We start from the raw sequence: 24,126 nt of genomic DNA on the forward strand, positions 1-24,126 counted from the left end.
TTGGGTAAATTGTTTGAAAGGTTGCAAAATGGTTAATTTTTCATGAGCCGATCTCAAGTAGCATGTTAGTGGCTCGACTCGTTTGCATCCTTGAACAAGGATACTGTTGATATGGTTGATTTCAATAGGTCATTGTTATCGGATTTAGGTTAATTATTAAGTCGGTTACACAAGTTATTGTCCATATTATTTACATATTGAAAAGTCTTTATTTTTCTTATTAGGTACCTCGTATGAAGACTAAAGATGGTGAAAGAGGTTAATGAGCATGGTGAAATTTTCAGTTTTTTATTCAAATATTTATACTTTTCTTTTTATTTGTTACATTTTGACTTGATTTGAGAGTTATTAGACATTTGGTACGTGTTTAGAATGTGATCAAACTTTTAATTGTTAGTGAAGATATTATGATTTCTATATTTTGTGTTGTGGCAAACAAAAAATGCCACTAAAAGCTCAAACGTTTGTAATGATAGACCAAAAAAGTGACATTATAATTTATAAGGCCAAAGTAGTGGCAGCACGAAAAAAGTGCCACTAAAGTCTAAATGTTTGTAGCGGCAAACGAAAAAAGTGTCACTAAAAGTCCAAACGTGTGTAGTTGCAGACGAAAAAAGTGCCACTAAAGTTCAAAGGCTTTTAGTGGCATATAGAAAAAAAGGTGTCACTAAAAATCCGAAGTATTTTTTAATGGTAGATGGAAAGAGTGCCACTAAAGCCCAAAGGTTATTAGTGGCAAACAAAAAAGTGACACTAAAAGGCTTTAGTGGTAGCGCTTCTAGTGACACTTTTTTTGTGTGTCACTAATTCCATCAAGATTCTTTAATGACACTTCTTTGGTTTCTTGTGACACTTTCTGTGTGCCCCTAAATGGCTTTTTATTTGTCGTGTCCGATTCGCGCAAATCACATATCAACAAACTCGTCTCGACATGCTGGACCTTAGAAAATTACTTTCATAGACTGCACCTGCCCCCACAGCTGTTAGAACTGAAAAGAAACTCCAGGTTTGTTCGGTTTTAGGCGTTAACATTCGAATAACTCGAAAACCCTATCAAACGAACTCCGTTTTGGGAAAATAATATATACACGTGACCGCGTCGCCGTGCACTACGACCCTATACTATTGCCGACGCCGGACGCTGCCGGAACAGTCACCAAAAAACCAAAACAGCCGCCGGAAACCTGAACCGTCATCCGAAATGCGAACCACCCTTTCTTGTTTTGCTCATAACTTGGTTATACGAACTCGAAATCAAGCAAATAATATATCCACGTGACCGTGTCGCCAAGAACTACGACCTGTACTATCGCTTCCGCCGGCCTCCACCGGAAAAGTCTCCGGAAAACCAAACAGTGGCCGGAATCTTTGCCGGAGTTCCCTTCTTCACTCAATTCCTTCACCAAACATTTCCAATCAATCATATCTTCATTTAAAACTGAAAACCAATCATGGAATCCTTGATTTACCCTATGGTGGCTGAAATCAATGTGGAGAGGGGGAGAGGGGCTACAGTAGGTTTTAGTTCGTTGGTCATTTTACCTATTAAATAAAATTGGTCATTTTACCTATTAAATTAAAAAAATATTATAATAAATAAAAAACTAAATATATATATTTAATTTCTTTCTCTCCTTCTTCTCCTTTTTTTTCTTCTTCCTCCTCCTCCTCTACCAATCTCCGGCAGCCACCACTACCACCGTCCTCCTCTACCAATCTCCGGCAGCCACCACCACCATCGTCTTCTCCGACAAAGAAAACCACCTCCACCTCCACTCCCACCGACCACCACCACCTCCGATGAGCACCGGTGAACCGCCATTAACACCAGTGAACCTCCGACGAGCAAATGAGCACCTGTGAACGCCGCCAACACATCGACACAGGTGCCCCTCGGCTTTTGATCTCTTGGGTAAGAAAAAGATTGCTTTTAACATCTGGGTTTGTAACTGTGCTCTGAAATTAGGGTTTTTGTTTGTGGGTTTATTTAGTTTTTGTTAAAAATCAGATTTTGATATCTTGAAATTTAAAGGTTGAATAAAAAAAAAGATTCAACTTTTGAACATCTGGGTTTGTGTTCTGAAACGTAAAGGTGCTCACAGTGCTCACGTAAAGGTCTATGTCGATGTGTTGGCGGCGGTTCACCGATGCTCATCGGAGGTGGTGGCGGTGGTCGGTGGGAGTGGAGGTGGAGGTGGTTTTCTTTATTAGAGAAGACGCTAGTGGTGGTGGTGGCTGCCAGAGATTGGTAGAGGAGGAGGAGGAAAAAGGAGAAGAAGGAGAAGAGAGAAAGAAATTAAATATATACTTTTAGTTTTTTTTATTGTTTTCTTTATTTATTAAAATATTTTTTTAATTTAATAGGTAAAATGATCAATTTGCTCTTATGTGCAAGGCATATGACCTGATTTAACGAAAACTTTTAATTCAATTAGACGAAAAGGACAAACGCTGAAGGATTTTGAAACATAAATGACAAAAAAGATTAATTTTGAATATCAGAGACCACGAGTGAAACGTGGGTAAAAGATAAAGAACAATTTCTGTAATTCTATCTTAAATGAACGTAGTATTTGTGAGAATCACACTACACTATAATTGCACTATATTGTATCTATAATTGTATTACTTGATTATCACCGTTAGCACGCTAATTTAATTTGTATGCGATTCAAACCCTATAAATCTAATAGGCATGTGAGTGTAGGTCATATTCTCCTGAATACGTCATAGATTTCTCTAGGATTACGTATGACAAACTATATATATTATTTTTCTAGAGATATAAAGCACTTTTCAGTTATTGTTCGATGTATTTTACATATCGTTGGAATGCATATCCCGTTTCCCACAATTAAGTTTTCAAAAACGGAAAACGGTACCTGGGGAAATGAACCATCCTGACTTGTTTCGTGAATTTTCAATTATTAACAGATGTGTTCAAATATCACTGGAATGCATATCCCATTTTCCACATCCTTCCAAAAACAAAACCCTTACAGTTGGGCTACCTAGGAGGTCGTTACAACAAGTCTGTGTGCTTACAATATTTGTCATTTTTCCCCCACTTGCCCTCTATATATATCCATGCACTTCTTAAAACATAAGCTAGCCAAGTGTGCGTGGGGAGTCAAGGTGTTCCTAACCGCCCAGGTGTCATGGCCAATCAGCAGCAGTTTCGGTCATGCTTCCAGAATTGGATGACTCAACAGAAGCTCGATCTCGAGGAACTACAACAAGGACTCGCTAACTTCCCTAACGATGTCGAGTACCTCCGGCTCATAACCGATAAAGCCATCAGTCACTTTGAAAGCTACCACATCGCGCGAGCACAGCTAGCTAAACATGATGGCCCTTCCTTCTTGGCTCCGACTTGGGGGAGCACCTTTGAGAACTCGTCTCTTTGGATCGGTGGTTGCAGGCCTTCGTTAATTATTCGACTCGTTTATGTGTTATGTGGGTAGCAACTAAACGCACACTTGGCTGAGTTTCTGGATGGTGTGATGCGTGGAAACCTGGGAGAAATAACAAGCTCTCAGCTCAAAAGCATAGATGCTCTTCATGCCAAAACTATCAAAGAGGAAGATAAGCTCACTTCCACTTTCGCAAGCATACAGGCATGTAATACAAAACATTAAATTTTGTTAAGAAACTTTGTATCATATACAGGGGTCGTGTCGTAGCGAGACCATCAAACAAACAGAACGTCCACAAAACACTTAGACGCCTTTCGATAAGAAAAAACGTCAATCTTTGAAAATTATTGGTCATCCAAAAGGATGTTCTGAACAGAGGGTGTCAAATTTTGAATTATTGGTCCAAGCGGTCGTTTAGCTAATATTACTACTAGAAAACAACTCTTTTTTTTTTTTAAGAAAATTTCCTACAAAACTCCCACAGCATGTAATTCCAGCAAATTTCAGACAATTTTTTTTTTTTTGCTACAATATTGCAACAAAATAGTAACTACGGTTTTTCGTTGGAACATTGTTGCTAATTACTCTCCAACAAAAGTTACATTTATTAACTATGTTTATTATTTCCGTTGGAAAACATTTTAAATATAATTGTTTGTGTTATACTGTTATCTATATTATATATATTTTTATACTCTGGTTTGAAAGTTGTAGCAAATTAGATAAATAAATAAGTAAAATAGGTTTTGATAAAAACTTTGCAACAAGATACTTTTGTAGGCAATTTTGTAGGAAAAGTTGTTTGAAAAGAGTTTTCCAATACGAGTTTTTCCCATGCAATTTTTTGTAGAAAAGTCGTTGGAAAATGGGTTTTCCAAAAAAAGAAAATAACTCATTTTCTAGAAGTAATATGTCCTAACGGTCTGAAACGTTCTGAGATTAGATGTTAGTCGGTGTGTATGGCTTTTTTTTTGTGAACGGCAAATAATCTCACGAGTAAACCTACCCTTTCGGGGCCATGTCCAAGGTCGACTCCTCGACTGCCGTTAGACCATACCCCCTGATGCGCGGGAACCAGATGGAATCCGTAAATCCTCGCCCCTGTCGGGTTCGAACCTGGAATTGAAGCCCTAATTCGTCCCTTCACCCAGATATCCTTCGAACTGGCCCAAATACTTATATATTATATATATTGAAGAAGTATGATGTGTGTGTGTAATCAGGAGAAGATAGCAGATGAGCCACTGGCATTGCTAGCTTACAACAGTTCAAAAGTAGGGGAGTCAAGCAAGGATGAGGCTGTGGATAAAGCGATGGACAGTCATGCCAATGATATGTACAAGATCTTAGTGGAAGCAGACAAGCTGAGGTTGGACATCCTTAAACGTATGATAGACATTTTGACTCCATTGCAGGCGGTTGAGCTTCTAGTGGCTTCAAAGAAACTACATGTTTCTCTACACGAGTGGAGCAAAAAAAGAGACATCCAAATGGTGATTACACAACTTCTGAATGCAGAAATTCCCTCATCCTCTGGTGTCCGGCCACCAACCGAGCCATGAAATGGTTCAACACCGCAACAACCTATGCGCACGCTTCTTTCTGCTTTTCAAGTGCCTTCAATGCTGCCTCACTTTCACCCTGAGGTTGCTGGTCATTTGGTGATGGTAGATTAAATAAGTGTGGTGCGTGTTGGCATGTGTAAAACCGTAAGTTTTTTGTTTTGGTTCTTCTGAGTGTTTTTCTCGTTTGCGCATCGTTGATGGTAGCTTAAGAACATAGTTTGTTATAAACAATACAATCCACGGTTTTGATCATATACACAATTCAGGGATGAGAAAGAAAAGAGAGGCATGACTGCACGAGGGTGTGGTGAGTTCTTGAGCATATTTAAATTAAGACCTTAAAATTATTTGTTTGTACAAAATCAGATGATGCAAGCTTATGTTTTTAGTTCAAAATGTTTGTAAATATTATGAAATTTAACTATTAATTTATTTTGTATTTTTGGTTTAATTAGGGTTTAAATATTTTTGTTAGATTAAAATTAAGGGGCTATTCAACTTTTGAAATTAAGTCAAAAATTAAATTAGTGACTCAACAACAATAAAAATTTACCTTCTACTTACCGTATCCGCATATTGTCAATTACAATAGTAAATTTCTTAACATAAAAAGTAAATTCTTTGTCCAATTTTATTTTGTATTGGGTAGCAAGTAACATGCAAATGACCCAAGCTTTTAAGTAGAGTTGTTGGAACTTGATCTCTTAATCAAAAATACATATCTTCGAGTTGAGCTATTTAAGTGTTCAACAATCAAGCACAAGCATATGACACAAGCTCCAAACATATATATAAAAAAGTTTACCTCGGGCTTATGATGACCGACCTCAGATTTTCTTAGAACTATATACATTCGAGCTATTCGAGTCCAACTCAAGCATGTGTTGTTGGAAATCAAGCCCAAGAACTTGGAGTTTGATTTCAACCAAGGTACTCGGTTTTTCTGTTTATAATAATTTTGGCATACTAATTACATAACCCTAACCATCTTTAATATTAACTAACTTCCTTAGCATATAATAACTCAAACTCCTATTATCTAGTAATTCAAACAAAGAGGTTAAGATTGTAAGGCTAATATTTGTGACTTGCGATATCAAATTACGAAACCCATTATTTATTCACGGTCAAGATAATATTTAATGTCGGCGAGAAATCCGGACACGAGACGAAAACTTCGACACACGTTCAAGTTTAACGAGAAAGCATCTAGAATGTTAGAATGTTTGTTTTGCTATAAATATGGACCTTATTGTTAGTTTGTGTGTGTTTTTCCATAGTGTAAATCATCCACCCAAGGGGAGCTCACCTTGGGTGGGTCGGTTCGTGTTTAATATATTAAACCTTTCAACCGATAACGAGATCGTTCATATACTTTATATTATCTTTATATTATGTTCGGTTGTTTGATTTATCGCACCTGTCTCGAACAAAATTATCAAGAACAAAGCCGTTCATTGTCGGATCCGATTTCGAGACCTACAATTGGTATCAGAGCGGGTCGAATCTTATGATTCAACTTTGTTCTTAATATTCGGGTTCTATTTCCACTATTACCCGAACCGAGACGTTAATTCCGTCGAAGCTTTGAAAATAAAGTTAGAAGTTTTGGAAATAAAGTTTGAAGATCTGAGAAAATAAAGGTGTTTGAAGCTCGTCTTGTTTGCGGATCTGGATTCACCGACATGTTTACAGTTGATTTTTGGGTTGATATGAAAGGATCCGGGTTTCAGTTATTTGGGTTGATAATGCTGGATCTAGAGAGTGTTTAGCGGCTGAGATGACATATTTAAGGGTAGAAGATGGGTTGCGGCTTGGCCTAGTAGGGTCACCAGAAACAATGGCAAGGGTGGCCGGTCACCGGTGATGTAGAGATAGCGGCGGCTGTGATGTCTAGGATACGGGATATGTGGTGAAGAGGTAACTGAAGATGGAGGTTGTCGATGACCTAGGGAGATGATGTTGGATGTGGCCGGCGGTGGTGATAGTTATGGCGGAGGCGGCGGCAAAGGTAGGTATGGCGGCGGAGGTGAGAGAGATGGATGCTTTGGTGGCCGAAAATAGGGTTTCCGATGGGTACCGCGGCGACCGACTTCCGGTGTGCTGTTTCGGATGTGAGTGGAAGCTACTGGCTAGGTTAAATGGCATCTCCTAATGATCTGCAAAATGTCAAAAGTTTCTAGTTTTGGGCCTAAATCCTTAGTTTATTGGGCCAGATTGATTTATTTGGGCCTAAAAAGATTATGGACCAACATGATTTATGGGCTGCTAGAATTATTATTGGGCTTCAGATCTCTTCATTTCAAATTATATAGAACCAGGCTATTTGCTTATAAGATATATTTTTCAAGAAATAATTGTTTGCGGTTTGACCAAATTGAAGAAAGTCAAATTTGTTCGGGTTTCATCTTGTTTAACCGTGTTCAAAGCTTGTTATTTCTAAGTCGTTCGAGAAGTTGGATCCGAAAGGTGAACTTCGAACAAAATAATAAGTTTTATTCATTTGATCGATGAAGCCGGTAATTCGAGATTGATTTGTGGAAATTCGAGCTCATCTCATGCCTATATACAAGCGAGAACTACTTCAACATTAAATATAGGTGGGTCATACCTTGAGGGGGTGAATTGAAACGAAGAGGCTTCGATTTATCGAGTGACTTGTGAAGATGCGAGACACGGTGAGACAAAGTTTTGATATCACAAGTCAAGGGGGTGATTGTAAGGCTAATTTGTGACTTGCGATATCAAATTACGAACCCATTATTTATTCACGGTCAAGATAATATTTAATGTCAGCGAGAAATCCGGACACGAGACGAGAACTTTGACACGCGTTCAAGTTTAATGAAAAAGCATCTAGAATGTTAGAATGTTTGTTTTGCTATAAATAGGGACCTTATTGTTACTTTGTGTGTGTTTTTCCATAGTGTAAATCATCCACCCAAGGGGAGTTCACCTTGGGTGAGTCGGTTCATGTTTAATATATTAAATCTTTCAACCGATAACGAGATTGTTCCTATACTTTATATTATCTTTATATTATGTTCGGTCGTTTGATTTATCGCACCCGTCTCGAGCAAAATTATCAAGAATAAAGCCGTTCATTGTCGGATCCGGTTTCGGGACCTACAAGATGCAATTAAATCAAATTATATAAACATATTAATAACTTAAACGTAGGTTCACGCTATCTGAGTTCACACATTGACTAATTAGGATTAACTTTCAATATGTGTATTATTATCAAGTTTAAATTTTACATATGCTTTTTAAATTATTTGGCCTACTTCGAACTTGCGTCATGAAGATTTGCCGAACTATCGAGTTGATGCTTAAGCTGAGCACAAGGTTTTTAAGCGAAAATCAATTCAACTCTCTTACAGCCTTAGGGGCAAGAGAAGAAAACGCCTGATTTGCCTTGTAATTTATGTTTGGTAAAATTACTAAAATGATTGTTTTTAATTTATTAGTTTGATAAAAATATCATTGAAGTTTTCTTTTATAAAAATATCATTTAACTTTTTTTGTTATTAGTGTATAAAATTTTCAAGCAGAAGCTTCCGAATGACACAACTGTTGGGTCGGATTTATGATAAGGAAGATTGGAATCTTCTCAACCTCCTCAGAAAAACGGCTAAGTATGGACTTCGAGCAAGCCTAGACGATCGAGCATGGTTTTACTACTTCGAGCAAGGTCTTTAGAACCTTAAATGGTTAATTCTTATAAGTGTTAAGGCTTCGAATAAGCTACACTACAACGAGCAAGAGTATTTTTCTATCGAGCATGGATTGCCAATCGAGCAAACAGCTTGATCATACAAGTTTTAACCAAGTGTTACGAGCACAGGATGATCGAGCACATGGGGACAAGCATGGATGCAATAAGAAGATGTCAAGTGATCAAAGCAAGGACTTCGAGTACAGTTCAATTCCCGAGCAAGATTTACATCCGAGCATGATAAAGATTGCTGAATAAGAAAAGCTGAAGACATCAAGAAGAATGAGCTTGCTCGATGGATTGGTTCGAGCAAAGCATGGACTAGTCAAGAAGAATGAATTTTCTACTGGAAGGGAATATCTTCACTGAAGATATTCAAGATATTCTAAGTAAAGTATGCCCGATGACAGTCAACGAGCATACCTAGCATAGTGAGTTTGCTCAAGCTAGATTGTTACCTTGCTCGAGGACTCAACACTTGTATTATTTTGTATTTCATTATGTAATGATTAGGAACTTCTAGAAGGAATGTCAGGGTCTATAAATATGGGTCCAAGGATACCTTTTAGGAGACATATTTCCAGACGGAAAAACAGGCTGGCACACACACTGAATACGAAAAACATTCTAAAGAATATTCCTTTTGTTTTTCCTGGTACAGCCGCCGCCGTCACACAAAGCCCTAGACATTCCTTTCACTGTTTCATTAATGAATCATTTAATACAGTGAATCTTTGTCTTTGAATGAGCATTTATTGATTATCTATCATTTTTTTGTGTTTATTTATCTACACTCCTTCGTTCCCACTCGTTGGATATCCTAATTCCGCTGGGATATTCAACAGGTCTTTGGGTATTCGAGTCGGTGTGTTCTTGTCAACCTTTGCTAAGCTTTCACCTGATTCACGGTCCTGACAAGTGGTATTAGAGCTTGAGTAAGCTCGTTAAAGGCCACGGGACTGAAGGTGTGTAATAAAGCTTGAAGCTTTACTCTGTCTTTACTGATACAAACTCCAGGTCTACTAAAATGGAAGACCAAGAAGTATCCACAAACAAGATTCCAAGGTTGCTTGGACAAGAAAACTTCATAAAATGGAAGGTGCTCTTTGAAGCAGCTGTGAACTACAATGACCCATAGCTCTGGACTTCCATCACTGAAGGAAACTACGTTTTTTCAACAGCTCCAAACAACAACGCAACCGTTGAACTGAAGATGAAGAAGAGAGATGATAAAGCTCTGTCTATGCTGAAATTAGGGCTTTCTTGGGAAATCCTGACAATTGTAAATCATCATAAGACCGCAAAGGGTATGTATGATGTAGTTATTGAAATGTTTGAAGGGAATACTGAATTGAGAGACATCAAGAAAGACAGATTGAAACAGCAGCTTGACAGATTCAAGTTTAAGGATGGAGAAAGACTAAAGTCAGTTCTGCAAAGGTTCATGATGATTGTAAATGAAATTAGAACAACAGACCTTCATATATCTGATTTTGATCTGAACAAGAAACTTTTATCATCTCTATCTGGTGAGTGGTACACTGCCAGCAAGTTCATCAAAGAAAAGGCTAGTTTTCCAAACTTTAAATTGGATGATGTGATTGCCTTTCTCAAGGCTACAGAACATGAGATGATTGAGAACCATATGATTCGAGAGGACAAGCCAAGTTTTCAAATGAACAATGCGCTTGTAGCACCAATGGGCAACCTCTCAGTCTAGAATCAACAACCTATTGTGGAGGAACCATCAGAAACTATCTCATCTTGCATCAGCCAATCAAGATTCAATGTTCAGCTGATTGAAGATGACACACCATCTCCAGCAAATGGGCAGACTACATTCATGCAACACAACCCAACTCAAGGAACAGACTACCAGGCCTTGTTCTCCATTTTCACTGAGTCATACCATGCCTTTGTGGCCAAGAATCTGATAAATACAAGCATTGTGCAAGAAGATCTAGAACAAATAGATGCTGATGATTTAGAAGATATGGACATTAAATGGCAAGCAGCTATGCTAGCAGTGAGGAGCAAGAGATTGTATAACAGGACAGGTAGAACAAGCTTCAATGGTCCAACTGAAAGAATTGGATTTGACAAATCGAAGGCCATCTGTTATAGCTGTCAACAACCTGGACACTTTGCCAGAGAATGTAACATGCCAAGGCAAGCTGAATCAAATGAATCAAAATCAATTCTACCAGAACCAGAATCAAAATTTCCAGCAGCAAAGGAATCAGATTACCAACCAAAACCCCTACCAAAATCCAAACAGATCCCAACAGCAAAAATTTCAACCTCAAAGAAACAACCAAATGCAGTCTCACACAAACCAGAACAGAACAAATCAGAACAATGTGAACCAGCAGAGAGACCAAGGAAATGTCGATGTTACCAGGGTGCCACAGGATAGGGAATTTGATTGAAGCAATCATGCTGCTGAAATGGAGAGGGCAAATGTTGCTTTTATGGCAAAAGTGCATGACCAGTCTGAACTTCAAATACTCAGGTGCAATCTGATGTCTTAATTTCTGATCTTCTTATTACTATTAATCAACTTAATCAGGAGATTGGAAAATGGAAAACTGAGTGTGGGAGGAAGGAAGCCTTCTTGAATGTTTATGAAACAAGTGAAGCAACATATAAAAGTCAAATCAAAGGACTTGAAGATAACTGTATGATGGCATACAAGACCCAATCAAGAATGACAATTCAAATTGAAGGGTTGAAGAAGATGTATGCAGAAGAGAAAATGAAGAATGCTGAATTGCTAATTCAAATGAATTTCTTGAAGAACCTTGTTTCTACTGGCAATATCGTGGGTTATGTTGATAAAATGACTGATGAAGAGAAGTATAAAATGGTGCCACCACCTTTTTGTGACAGCTACCCACTGAAAGTAGACAAGGAGAGTAGAAGTGAATACTTTAAGCAATTCAAGAATGTTTTTGATGACAAGAATGAGTTTGTGAAGCAGTATGCTGATGTGTATGTGGACAAGAATGGAGAATTTGCAGTGAAGAAGGGTGAGGAGCCAGAAAATGAGAAGAATGACAAATTGGTAGGTGAACACAAGAAGTGGAGTGAGTACTCCAGTGAAGACAGTAATTGCAGTTGTGGAAGCTCTAAGTCATCCAATGGCAAAAAGAAGAAAGGATCAAGCAAAAAGAAGAGTGAAAAGATTCCTCTTCTTCCAAAGATGACTCCAAAGATGAAAAGACATTATGAGAAAATGAGAAGAGAACATGTGGTATTTGACATCTGTGCTAAACCACAAACTGAGATCAAGAAAAGAACAGAAGAAACTATGAAATCTACTTATGATCAGTCACATCCACCAATTTACCCAGTTTTCTCTAATCATGAGTTATTTGATATTGGGGATGTTGATTATGTGCCAATAAGAAGATATTCAAGAGAAGAAGAAGGAAGCTCAATAAGAACTCCCTCCAAGCTGAAGAAAATAGTGTTTGTCAAAGAAAAGATCCACAGACAATTGACATCAGTGAACTAATCAAGATGGATTTCTCAAATACTTTGTGTCCAAAGACCTCTTTAGGCTTTGACTTTCCCAAACCCAGTGACAAAATCAAAGACAAACAATTGCTTGAAGATATGGGAAGCTATGCCAAGGTCTGGTGCAAGAAGTGTGATGCATATGGTCATCACACTGATTCTTGCTGGATTCTTGAAGACACCTTTGCAATTACTGATGTGGTGAATGGATTTGATATGAAGAGTTACAAAGAGATGTATCATTACTTGAGTGGAAATAGAAAACCATCTGGTTGTGAAGAACAAAAGGAGATTCTTGAAAGAAAACTCAAGACCATTCTGAAAATCAAAGTAAATGAGAAAGAGCCACATAAAGCTGAGAAGAACAAAAGGTCAACTGATAAGGGAAAAGCAAAGATCAGACCTGGAGTTCTTAATGGTGATGAAAAGTTTCTGTTAAAACAGGGGTTTGAACCAAAAGGGTTCCAATGGAAGACAAAGAAGGAGGTGATTGAAAAGAAAACCTATGTGATTGAGCAGATAGAAGAAATAATCAAATCACAAGCAGTGAAGAATGGGTCAGATTCTGACACAGAAGAAGATTGTGAAATTGTGTATGAAGACCCACCTCCTGTTCCACTTCCAACTCTTGATGAATCTTCCACTGACACTGAATTACAAACTAATGCAGTTTGTAAATCAGATTCAAACTAATTCTGTTTTATGTCTATGTGTAGGATCAGTCCTTGAACAAAAATGACTCATGGTATATGGACAGTGGATGTTCTAGGCACATGACCTGTGACAAGAGTTTGTTAATCAATTATGAAAAGAAATATGAAGGGCCAGTTGCCTTTGGGAGTGATGAAAATGGAGGTAAGATTGTTGGTAGAGGAACACTCACAAATGACAAAGTATCCTTTGAGAATGTACTGCATGTTGAAGGACTGCAATACAATTTGCTTAGCATTTCTCAAGTCTGTGACAAAGGATACAAGGTGGCTTTCAATGATGAACACTGCCTGACATTGAAGCCTGAATTTGTGATTCCAACTGATATGATTATGATGATGGCTCCAAGAAATGGCAACCTCTATGAACTGAGAATGAACAATGCAACTTCAAGAGGTGGTTCATGCTTTGTGTCAAGAGCAACTGAAAATGAAACTAAGCTATAGCATAGGAAGATGTGTCATGTGAACTTAAAGAACATGAACAAACTTGTAAAAGGTGAACATGTTGTTGGCCTTCCCACAAGAGAGTTCAAATTGGAAGAAAAATGCACATCTTGCCTGAAAGGAAAACAACACAAATCCTCACATAAAATCAAAATGATAAACACTATTGATGAGGTATTGGAATTGTTACACATGGATCTATTTGGTCCTGTAAGTGTTTCAAGTATTGGGAAGAAAAGATACTGCCTGGTGATTACTGATGACTATTCAAGGTTTACTTGGGTATATTTATGGGAAGCAAAGATGAAACTGCAGAGTTGATCAGAACGTATGTGCTAAAAATGGAAAATCAGCTTGAGAGGAAGGTGAAGCTCATTAGAAGTGACAATGGAACCATGGATGAATTCTGCACTTCTAAGGGTATCTTTTAACAATACAGTGCTCCCAAAACTCCTAAACAAAATGGTGTTACAGAAAGAAGAAACAGAACATTAATTGAAGCTGCAAGGACCATGATTGCTGATGCAAACCTGCCAGTCACTTTCTGGGCAGAAGTAATCAACACTGCATGTTATGTGCAGAACAGAGTTCTATTGAACAAGGCTCAAAATAAGACTCCATATGAGCTTATCTTTAAAAGAAAGCCTTATGTGAAGTTCTTAAAGCCTTTTGGATGCAGATGCTCACTCCTGAATACAAAGGACTATTTGAACAAGTTCCAATCCAAATCACTGGAATGTTTCTTTGTGACTCATCTCATTCAAAGGCTTACAAAGTCTATGTGAAGGAGCACATGGTGGTCATTGAGTCGTCAAACATAATTTTCAATGAAAATCACTTTAACAATGCTGATGGTCCCAAATGGCTGTTTGATCTAGAGAAAATGATCAAGTCATTTAAGATCTACAATGAATACATGGATGACAGCATGTATAGAACCAGCTTTGAAGAAAAGGGAAAAGCCAAACAAGTTGATATGGACAAACTGTGGACATCAGTTGCTCCTAACACAAATGGATTCAATTTTGGGAGAAGTACCAAAGGAGAAGCTGAAGTTGATAGGAATGGACAGGAGGCTGCTGTAGAAGTCTCAAATGAAGGTCCAAGCGATGTTGAAAGTGAACCTATTCAGAGTCAACAACTTGCTCAGCCTGAAGGGATACATCAATTTGAAGACAGGTTTCAATCTTTTCTTGATTTAATGCAATTTGGAGGAAATGATGGGTCAACATCTGAAATCAATCAACATCAAGAACCCGATGAAAGTCGAGAGAGAAATGAAGATGAATCTGCTGAGCTAAACATGACAAATCTTGAAACAGAAGTGTCTACACAACAAATTGTGCAGACCACCTCAGTTGAAAGAAATCATCCTGCAGAGAACATCATAGGAGATATAAATGAAAGAGTTACCAGAAGCGCATCTGAAAAAGCAAATATCTGTTTGTATGCCTGCTTCTTATCCCAAGTTGAACCAAAGAACATCAATCAAGCATTAAAGGATAACAGCTGGGTACAAGCTATGCAAGAAGAATTAGCTCAATTCAGAGACTTGCATGTATGGGACTTGGTGGACAAGCCCAGAGGCAAGTATGCTATTGGAATAAAATGGGTCTTCAGAAACAAAAAGGATGAAAGAGGAATTGTTATTAAGAACAAAGCAAGACTGGTAGCTCTAGGATGCTTATAAGAGGAATGAGTGGACTTTGAAGAAGTTTTTGCTCCAGTTGCAAGACTAGAAGCAATTAGAATCTTTCTGGCATATGCAGCATCCATGAATATAAAGGTCTATCAATTGGATGTAAAGTCTGCATTTTTGAATGGAAAAATTGATGAAGAAGTCTATGTCACTCAACCTCCTGGATTTGAAGATCCAATGCATCCCAAAAAGGTTTACAAGCTCAGCAAGGCATTGTATGGATTACATCAAGCACCAAGAGCTTGGTATGATGAGCTGTCAAATCATTTATTGGAAAATGGTTTCTGCAGAGGGGCAATTGACAAGACTCTTTTCTACAAAAGAAGGAACAAAGATCTACTGTTGCTGCAAGTGTATGTGGATGACATTATCTTTGGCTCTACAAATGAACAGATGTGCAAAGAGTTTGAGCAAGTAATGAAGTCCAAGTACAAGATGAGCTCAATGGGAGAAATGAATTTCTTCCTTGGACTTCAAGTGCAACAGAAAGCTGATGGCATCTTCATAAATAAATCCAAATATGTACAAGATATTCTTAACAAATTCAAGTGCCAAGACTTCAAGACAGTGTCCACACCAATGGATACACATGAGAAAATGGTACCTGATGAAAAGGGGGAGCCAGTGGACCAGCATGAATACAGGGCCAAGATAGGATCATTGATGTATCTCACAGCATCTAGGCCAGATATTATATTTGCTGTGTGTGTCTGTGCAAGATTTCAAGCTAACCCCAAGGTTTCACATATGCTAGCAGTTAAGAGGATTTTCAGATATTTAAAGGGAAAACCAGATTTGGGGATTTGGTATCCAAAGAACCCTTCCTTTGACTTGATGGCCTACACAGACAGTGACTATGATGGTTGCAACATGAGTAGAAAATCAACCTCTGGAGGATGCCAGTTTCTAGGGAACAGGCTGGTGTCTTGGCAATGCAAGAAGCAAACTACAGTGTCAATCTCCACTGCTGAAGCTGAGTATATTATTGCATCTGCTTGCTGTGCACAGGTTTTATGGATTGAAAATCAACTGCTGGACTATGGTCTGAATTTCTTACTTACTCCTATCTTAATTGATAATACTGCTGCTATGTTTATTGTTAAGAATCCAGTCCAACATTCTAAGACTAAGCACATTGAAATTAGACATCATTTCATTAGGAATTGTCAAGAAAAAGGGCTAATAGAAATGAAAAGGGTAGACACATCTGATAAATTGGCCGATTTGTTCACCAAACCTTTAGATAAGACCAGGTTTCATTTTCTGTTAAAATGCCTAGGAATGATAAATGCTGATGAGGTCTGATTTAGGATGTGTGCTTGAGTGAGGTGCTTACTGATTATCAATGTTACTCACATTGAATGTTTTCATGATAGACTGCTATGCTTGAATGATTACTCAAAATTGCATGAATCATGTTTGTGTCTGTTCTTGTGTGAAATTTTAGTTAACTATGCAAATTATAGCCTTTAGTACCTTGATCTGTGCTTGCGCGATGTATCTTTGTGATTCTAAGTACTTCGAGCATGAATCTGTGCTTGAGAATGTGCCTATTGCTCTTCGAGCACAGGCAAAGGATCTTGCAAGACTATTCTAAGTCATTCAAGCACAGATGTCATAGCTCAGATGCTCGAGCATAGAAACTTGCTTTAAAGGACCAATTAAGTCCTTCGAGCAAGAGTCTATGTTTAATGAAGTGTTTGTTGCTCTTCGAGCACAAACAGTTATACTTGAGTGTGTTTTAGTTCGAGCATGATCTTGTGTTCAATGGTGTGTTTAATGTTCTTCGAGCAAACACTAACCATACTTGAAATTTCTAGTAACTCGAGCACACATGATGTGTTACTGGTGGTCGAGCATGGACATGTGTTGTGTAAAACTATTGAGGTTTTTCAAAGCACAAGTATATCGCCCGAGCACCCAGCTAAGTCTTTCGAGCATAAGTATTGAAATGATCATTTTGTTTAGTTTGCTCGACTGACTTTCGAGTATGCTCGATGGAGTTCTGAGCATGCTCGACAGACTTAAGTGATGATTTGTTGGTTCTATGCTATCTGAATGTTTGTGTTTTGATTATGTGAGAGTGTATGCTTGTTACAAATGCTTAAATGACAACACCATCTTTAAAATCACTATTCTTAAACTGAACTCTCGGAAGGAAATGATTTTTAAAATTGGTAAAAGTTTTTGACTAGGCAACACTGTTTTCGGTGATATTGAATAAGAGAAATGATAATATTATCCAAGTTCCCAGCTTCAAAGAAGCAAGAAACTGTCTTCTGGGAAATTGAATCCAACCAAAAATGGGAAATGATAGAAAACTGTTTAAGATAACTAACCCATGGATTATAAGTTCAAAAGGCTTTGAGTACAGTCATTGGCAAAGTATGGTAGCTTTCCATAGTCTGTAGTTGCAATATGTGATATACACTTAAAATTTCTAAGTATGATGTGGTGAAACATCGGAAAATAAGGTATGTTCTCTAGCATATCTCTCCGAATGATAGGCAGAAAGTTCATTATCCAATCATACATGAGCCCGTTGGTGTTTCTGGTCTATAAAAATATCTATTAAGTATTTGAGCAGAAATAAATTATTGATTTTTGGAAAACCTCTCAAAAGAAAAGAGAAAGAAAGAGTTTGAGAAGCATAAAAAGATCAAAAGTATAATATATATATATATATATATATATATATATATATATATACTTTTGATCTTTTTATGCTTCTCAAACTCTTTCTTTCTCTTTTCTTTTGAGAGGTTTTCCAAAAATCAATAATTTATTTCTGCTCAAATACTTAATAGATATTTTTATAGACCAGAAACACCAACGGGCTCATGTATATATATATATAAATAAGTTATCTGATTTCATGACTTAAGGGGCACTAAGGGAACTACAGGGGTGGGGCAGACAAGTAAGTCCTAAACACCCTGAATGTAAGACATGTAAGTCCGGATGGCATGTAAGTCCAACGTTCAACCTTACAGTCTGTTATCAAAGATAAAATATAAATAAATAAATGCTCTAGTATACAAAAATCAATTTTGACCAGGGCATCAGGGGGTCGGAGTCAATTCGAGGTGATTTGGAGAAAGCTAAATACGCTTTGAGAAGAGATTAGAGGCAATCTGAAGCTATAATGATAATCATTCCTATCTTATGCTCTAATTGAATCCTAAATGTATCACAGAAAGCAATGACCATTATGCTAAGTATACCTGCTGTCAACCTGATTTGAGTCATAATAACACTGACCATGAAGTGGTGTGATCGTTGTTTTAAATAGTCTGATCCCATGATTGAGATATTTCCAAATAATCTAAAATGAATTTCATTTTGAACTGGATTTTGATCTCTTATTTCACCTTAAACTAATTGCTCAATTTAATTTACTGTTCTGAAATGATTATTCCTTGAGAAACTTTGGAAGGTTGAGCACAAAACATGATTAATCATGTCTTGGGTAGGTGGCTTAACAGTTGTGATTATCAAACTGACATGCATGTTAAGTGATTCGAGCATGGAAATGGTGCTTGCTCATGTATTACTGCTTCGAGTATACTGTGTGACGTGTGAGTTGACTATCTGTTTCGAGTATGACATGAAAATTTGCTGTTAAGTGTTTTAAGCATGCATCTTATCTTCGAGTACCTACTATGTTATGAAAATTGATGTTATGTGTTTCGAGCATGATTGCATGGTAGGTGGTTAAGATCTAAGTTTTCGAGCAAAAAATAACTGAATGATAGGAGACATTTATGTGTTTCGAGCATCATTGTGTACTAGATACTTAGGTATAAGAATTCGAGCAAACTTGAGAGCTAGACACAGGCTGTGAGTTCGAGTACAGGAATAGGAAAGTTTTGCTAAGGCCTTCGAGCATAGAAGTACGTCGAGCACACAGGGCTATAGAGACTAGAGCAAAGTTTCTAACACTGGAATACATCTCGAGCATAGAGTAGTGATGATATATTTCTAAGTATCTCGAGCATGATGCATAGTCGAGTAAGGTCAGCTTACTTGTATGACTCAGGACTATTTTGAATAAATTGATAGTACACTCGAGCACACTACACCTCGAGTTTGACTCGATACTCCAGTAAGTTGAAACTTTTGGGAAGGCAATCGAGCATAAGTCTAGAGGAATATTGCTCTGTCTCATACGGGTTGTACCGTGTACTCGAGCAAGGACAGAATATTCCAAGTACATCGAGCAAGGGTTGTACCATGTACTCGTGTACAGAGGGGGCCAGCTTTCACTTTGGCTGTATACTCGAGCAAGGGAGATACAATTAAAGTTGAAATTAAATGACAACTGTCGTGTGCTAGATGACAAACCAAGGTACTGTACCACCCAAACGTTAGTTATAAAAGGGGGAATTAGAAACTTTTTCACATCTCTCTTCCTCTTTTAAACCTAATTGCAAAAACCCTCTTGCTCGTGCTATCTCCCTCTTGCTCACTGCTCTAATTCTTGCTTAACTTTACTTCAATTACAGCTATTAGCTCTGTTTCGACTTCGGTAAGACATCGTTATTCGATAATCGTCACACCGATTTCGAAATTAGGGTTTCTAATCGAACTTTTGACTAACTATTTACTTGTTCTGACAGGTACGCATATTACTACGGAACATGTTAATTGAAGACGCCATTAATCATCTATCTACCCTCATATATTAGTTTTGCGACTTTGTGTACTGACATTGTTTTATTTTTGCAGAACTGATGGCGTTTAAATTCGAAAAACGGCACAATATGTGCGCTCAGTTAGAGCTTGATGAGGAAAACATGGAGTTAGAAGTCATGATAAATTTTCTAAGAAACTCAAATTTACGAATGGCGCTGACAGAAAACCCCACACTCTACAGGAACCATCTTACAGACTTTTGGCAGTCTGCGACCTATGTCAATGATGTGAATGGGAAGAGGATCGAGGCATCTGTGTTAAACAATGACTTTGAAATTACAGAGGCTTCCATTCGAGCTGCATTAAACCTCAATGATAACTTTGAAGCTCAACAATGGTATTCAATTCCAAGATTACTGCGAGTCTTTCAAGAGACCATGGGCTATCAAGGAGGTGCAAAAGAGGGACAATTTCAGAAGGGGAGCTTTCCATTACTCTACAGGTTCCTGATTCATCATGTGATTCAGTCCTTATCTCCGTGGAGAGGGACTTGGACTTTGTTAAATAGAGAGCTTGGGACTCTCACTGTAGCCATTCTTTACCAGCAACCCTTTAATATTTCCAGACTCATCTTTCAAGAGTTGGTTTCAAATGCAGAGAAGCAAGTCAATCAAAGATTCATTATGTATCCATGTTTTCTACATATCTTAATAAATAGAGCTCTACCAGAAATTCAAAGGACAGTGTAGATTTTGAAGTTGCAAGATCCAAATATCTGCAAAAGAATGAAAGATGCTCAGAGTAAATTCATTGATAATGATGAATGGGATGTGCTTCCATGGTTGCTCGTACCAGCACTAGGGGCTATCAATGTACCAAGGACCCCAGGGAATAGTTATGATGAAGATAGTGATGGTGCAGATGACGATGACCAACATAATGATGGAGGAGATGGTCCGGAAGGGGGAAATGAAATGTTGATTGGTAATGATAATGCTACACAAGAGGCGATTTGAGTGAATGTGCCTTTGATTGATCAAGTTGCTTATGAGGCAGAAACTGCGGATATAGAGGTCCATGAGAGGTTGAATGAACCCGTTGTGAATCCAATCTCACAGGCTACAGAGCAAGTGGATGATGATACGTTTGTAGCGAATGTTGTATCTAATGTTGCTGCCACCATCCATCAGATAACCCCTCCAGAATCACCACCACCTAAGACTTACCAAGATGACACAGATTCTGTGGAGCCGGATCATGCTACTGATGATATCCCCTCTTCACCAGCCAACACTGAACCTGCCTTATCTGACACTGAATCACCTGTTAACATTCCTATACCCACACCACCTACATCTCCACTACAAGAGCCATTTCACTCCTCACCACCTCAACCTTCCCAACCCATTCAAGATCCAACTACCACTAAACCTACCCCACGAACTCAACCAATCCCATCCTCTGAACCCGCTCCAAAGCCACTTCAAGAAACCCCACCATCAAGCCTTAATCTTTATGACATTGTCTATGAGAATGCAAGACTTGAGTTTGAGAACATAATGTTAAAAGAACAGAATGCCATTTTGGCTGCAAGGAACTCGTCATTGGAAGCTGCACTAAATGAAGCTTTATTGGAGATTCGAACCCTTGAGGGGCAGTCTGAGGTTGAGAAGACCTCAGATGCACCAAAACAGGGGGAGAAAACTGAAGGTGCAGAAGGCTTAAGTTTAATTGGTGAATTATATGAAAGTTCAGAAGAGGAGGAAATGGAGATTGAACCATAAAATGCCTTAAACATGATCAATCAAGCATATGATGAGGGAGATTCAGAGGATGAGTGGGAGAATAAAGAAGAAAAAGAAACCGAAGAAGAAATTCAGAAAAGAAAATCTAAGGGAAAGGGGGTTGCACTTACTGATGATGATCTACACCCCCTGCCCCAGCATACAGTTCAGTCTGATGATATTTTATACAAAGAGAATGTAGTTGATCCAGATGTGGCTGAAGCTAAATCTGTAAAGATAGCTATAAACTTAATGAATGAAGAGTTGGACAATTTGGAGATGGAAGAGGAGGAGGAAATTCCTCAGGAAGTCATTGAAGCCTTAATAAACATAAAAGAAAAAGAGGAGGAAGATGAAAGGATGATGAAAGAGGCAGATGATGCCTTTAAAGTTACAATTGAAGCTCTTAAAACAAACTTGAATGAAGTTGAACAAGAATCTACACAGACTGAAAAGCCAGTTATCACTAAGCCTGAAGAGCCAATAACCAATAAACCAGAACATTCAGTGACTGAATCTGAGAATCCTGAAAAAGAACAAGAACTTGGCTTATGACCAGTTATCCATGAAGAAGATGAAACCATTGAAGTCTCAGCAAGTATTATGGTTAAATTGGTCATAATGAAGGATATTACACTCATTTTGAATAACCTAGAGAGACATCATCCAGAGATAGTGATAGCAGCAAGAAAGGCTCAACAAGACTTCATTAATTTGAGTAAAGAAGGAGAACCAAGAGTTGAAGAGCATGTTGAACCAAATGAGCCCATTATTCAAGAAATTACTGAAGAAACTGAAGAGACTCATATAGATGAACCTGTTATTGAAGAATCAGAGTCAGTGGATGAGGAAATCATATTGGAAGGGCCAGAAGATGAAGTAACTCAATCAAGTACTACCACTCTATCTCAATCATCGTTGAAGCGAAAGCACACAGCTGAATTTGAGACACCCAAACCAAAAAGGCAAAAATCCGTAAAGAAAATGGTGTACAAAATCAGATTGGAAAAGCTGGAAGAGAGAAGGAGGGCTCAATCTGAAAGAAATGAAGAACCAATGATTGAGGCTCTCCATGATTTGAAGAGACTGTTGATTTGAATGATGAGAATGAAGATGAGGAGGAGTTGAAGGAAGCTGAAAAAGAAAATGAAGATAAAGATTATTTGATCAGTTTGGGATATGATCCATTATATCTTCAAAGACTATCTGAAGAAGAAATAACAAAGGAAGCTGAGGGTTGGAGAACAAGAAAGACCAAAAGAGAACTGTTAATGAAGATTGGTCACAAACCTGCGTTTCTTAACTTGCAACCTTTTGATAAGATTGACAGACTCTACAAAAGAGCTCTTGTAGAGGATATCTCAGACTATGTGAAGAAGGTAGCAAAGAAGGCAGAGGATGAAAAGGTACAAAAATAGTCTGACAGAAGAACTGAAAAGAAAACAAATGATGAAACTGAATATGAAATGATAAAAGCAAAGCATAACGACGTACAGTTTCTTCAACTGTATGGCTATAGTTATGAATCCTTGATTAAGCTCTCTCTTGAAGAACTTAAAAGAAAAATTCAACTTGTGAAAGAATCTCACAAGGACAAGAAAAGTCAGGAAGCCTATGAAAGAGAACTAGAACTAAGGATGAGACTGGCAAAAGAAAGAGAAGAAGCTAAAAGGAAGGAAGACCATGTGAAGAGATGGTTTGAAGACCCTAAAAGGGTAGAAATATTAAAGAAGATTGTTATGGAAAAGGGAATGAGTGAAGAACAATTCAACAACATGCCTCATGACCAACTCATAGACATATACAATCGAAAACAGAGGTTATATTTAGCAACACAGAAAAGACTAGAAAAAGAAAGACGAAAGATGGATGATATAGGAGAGCAGAAATGATGAGTGCCTTGCACAGGAAATGAGTAAGCATGGGAAGACTAATCATTCAATCTGATGAAACATTGAAGAAATGGTATGAGGAAGAAGGGCTTGGTGCACAAAAGAAAAGTCAGCAGGGAAGCACAAGACGGACTCCAAGGTCAGAGATTGTGAGGACTGAACCATCACGTGATGAAAATTTGCCCACACATCTCTTCTTCGATAGATGATCAAAGACCTTGAGAGTCATTACTGAAGACAAGGAAGAACATCTCATCATCTTTAGGGATGATTTGAGAAATTTTACAAAGGAACAATTGACCAGGATGGCTGAATTAACCTTGTATGACAATCAAATCAGAAGTCAGCCATCTAGTCAGCAAAGAAATGATCTCTCAAAATTTATCAAAGAACAAGCAGAAAGGGGATTCCCATTTTTGCAGCAAAAGAAGAGAGAGATCAGAAGTCAAACAGAAAGGGATAAGAGGAACAGGAGGATAAATGAAGTACACACATCTGAGCTCTCCCTCTTTGACTTGAAGAAACAAAGAACACAAGCAAGTAACTCTCTCCATAAAAGGAAAACCTTGAAAGAGTGCTTGGCAATGAGAGAAGTAATGCAGGAACCGAACTCAAGGGTGCAACAATTTGGAAGAATCACATACATAACATACAATCAACACGATGATTCAACTACCTTGAGAAATGAATCTGGGTTACCTATTGCGATGATAAGACATGATGGAGATCTCAAATTCATGT

At 38.0% G+C, this 24,126-nt stretch overlaps 1 pseudogene; it reads left to right on the forward strand.

Annotated features, from left to right (window-relative positions):
• Positions 1 to 3,158: 3,158 nt before the first annotated feature.
• On the forward strand, positions 3,159 to 5,080 carry LOC143577471 (protein DELAY OF GERMINATION 1-like; annotated as a pseudogene).
• Positions 5,081 to 24,126: the final 19,046 nt, after the last annotated feature.

The sequence above is a fragment of the Bidens hawaiensis genome, unplaced genomic scaffold (genome assembly GCF_021521415.1).
Source record: "Bidens hawaiensis isolate Kalapana, Puna unplaced genomic scaffold, B.hawaiensis_p1.1 tig00028623_1, whole genome shotgun sequence".
NCBI classification, from domain to species: domain Eukaryota; kingdom Viridiplantae; phylum Streptophyta; class Magnoliopsida; order Asterales; family Asteraceae; genus Bidens; species Bidens hawaiensis.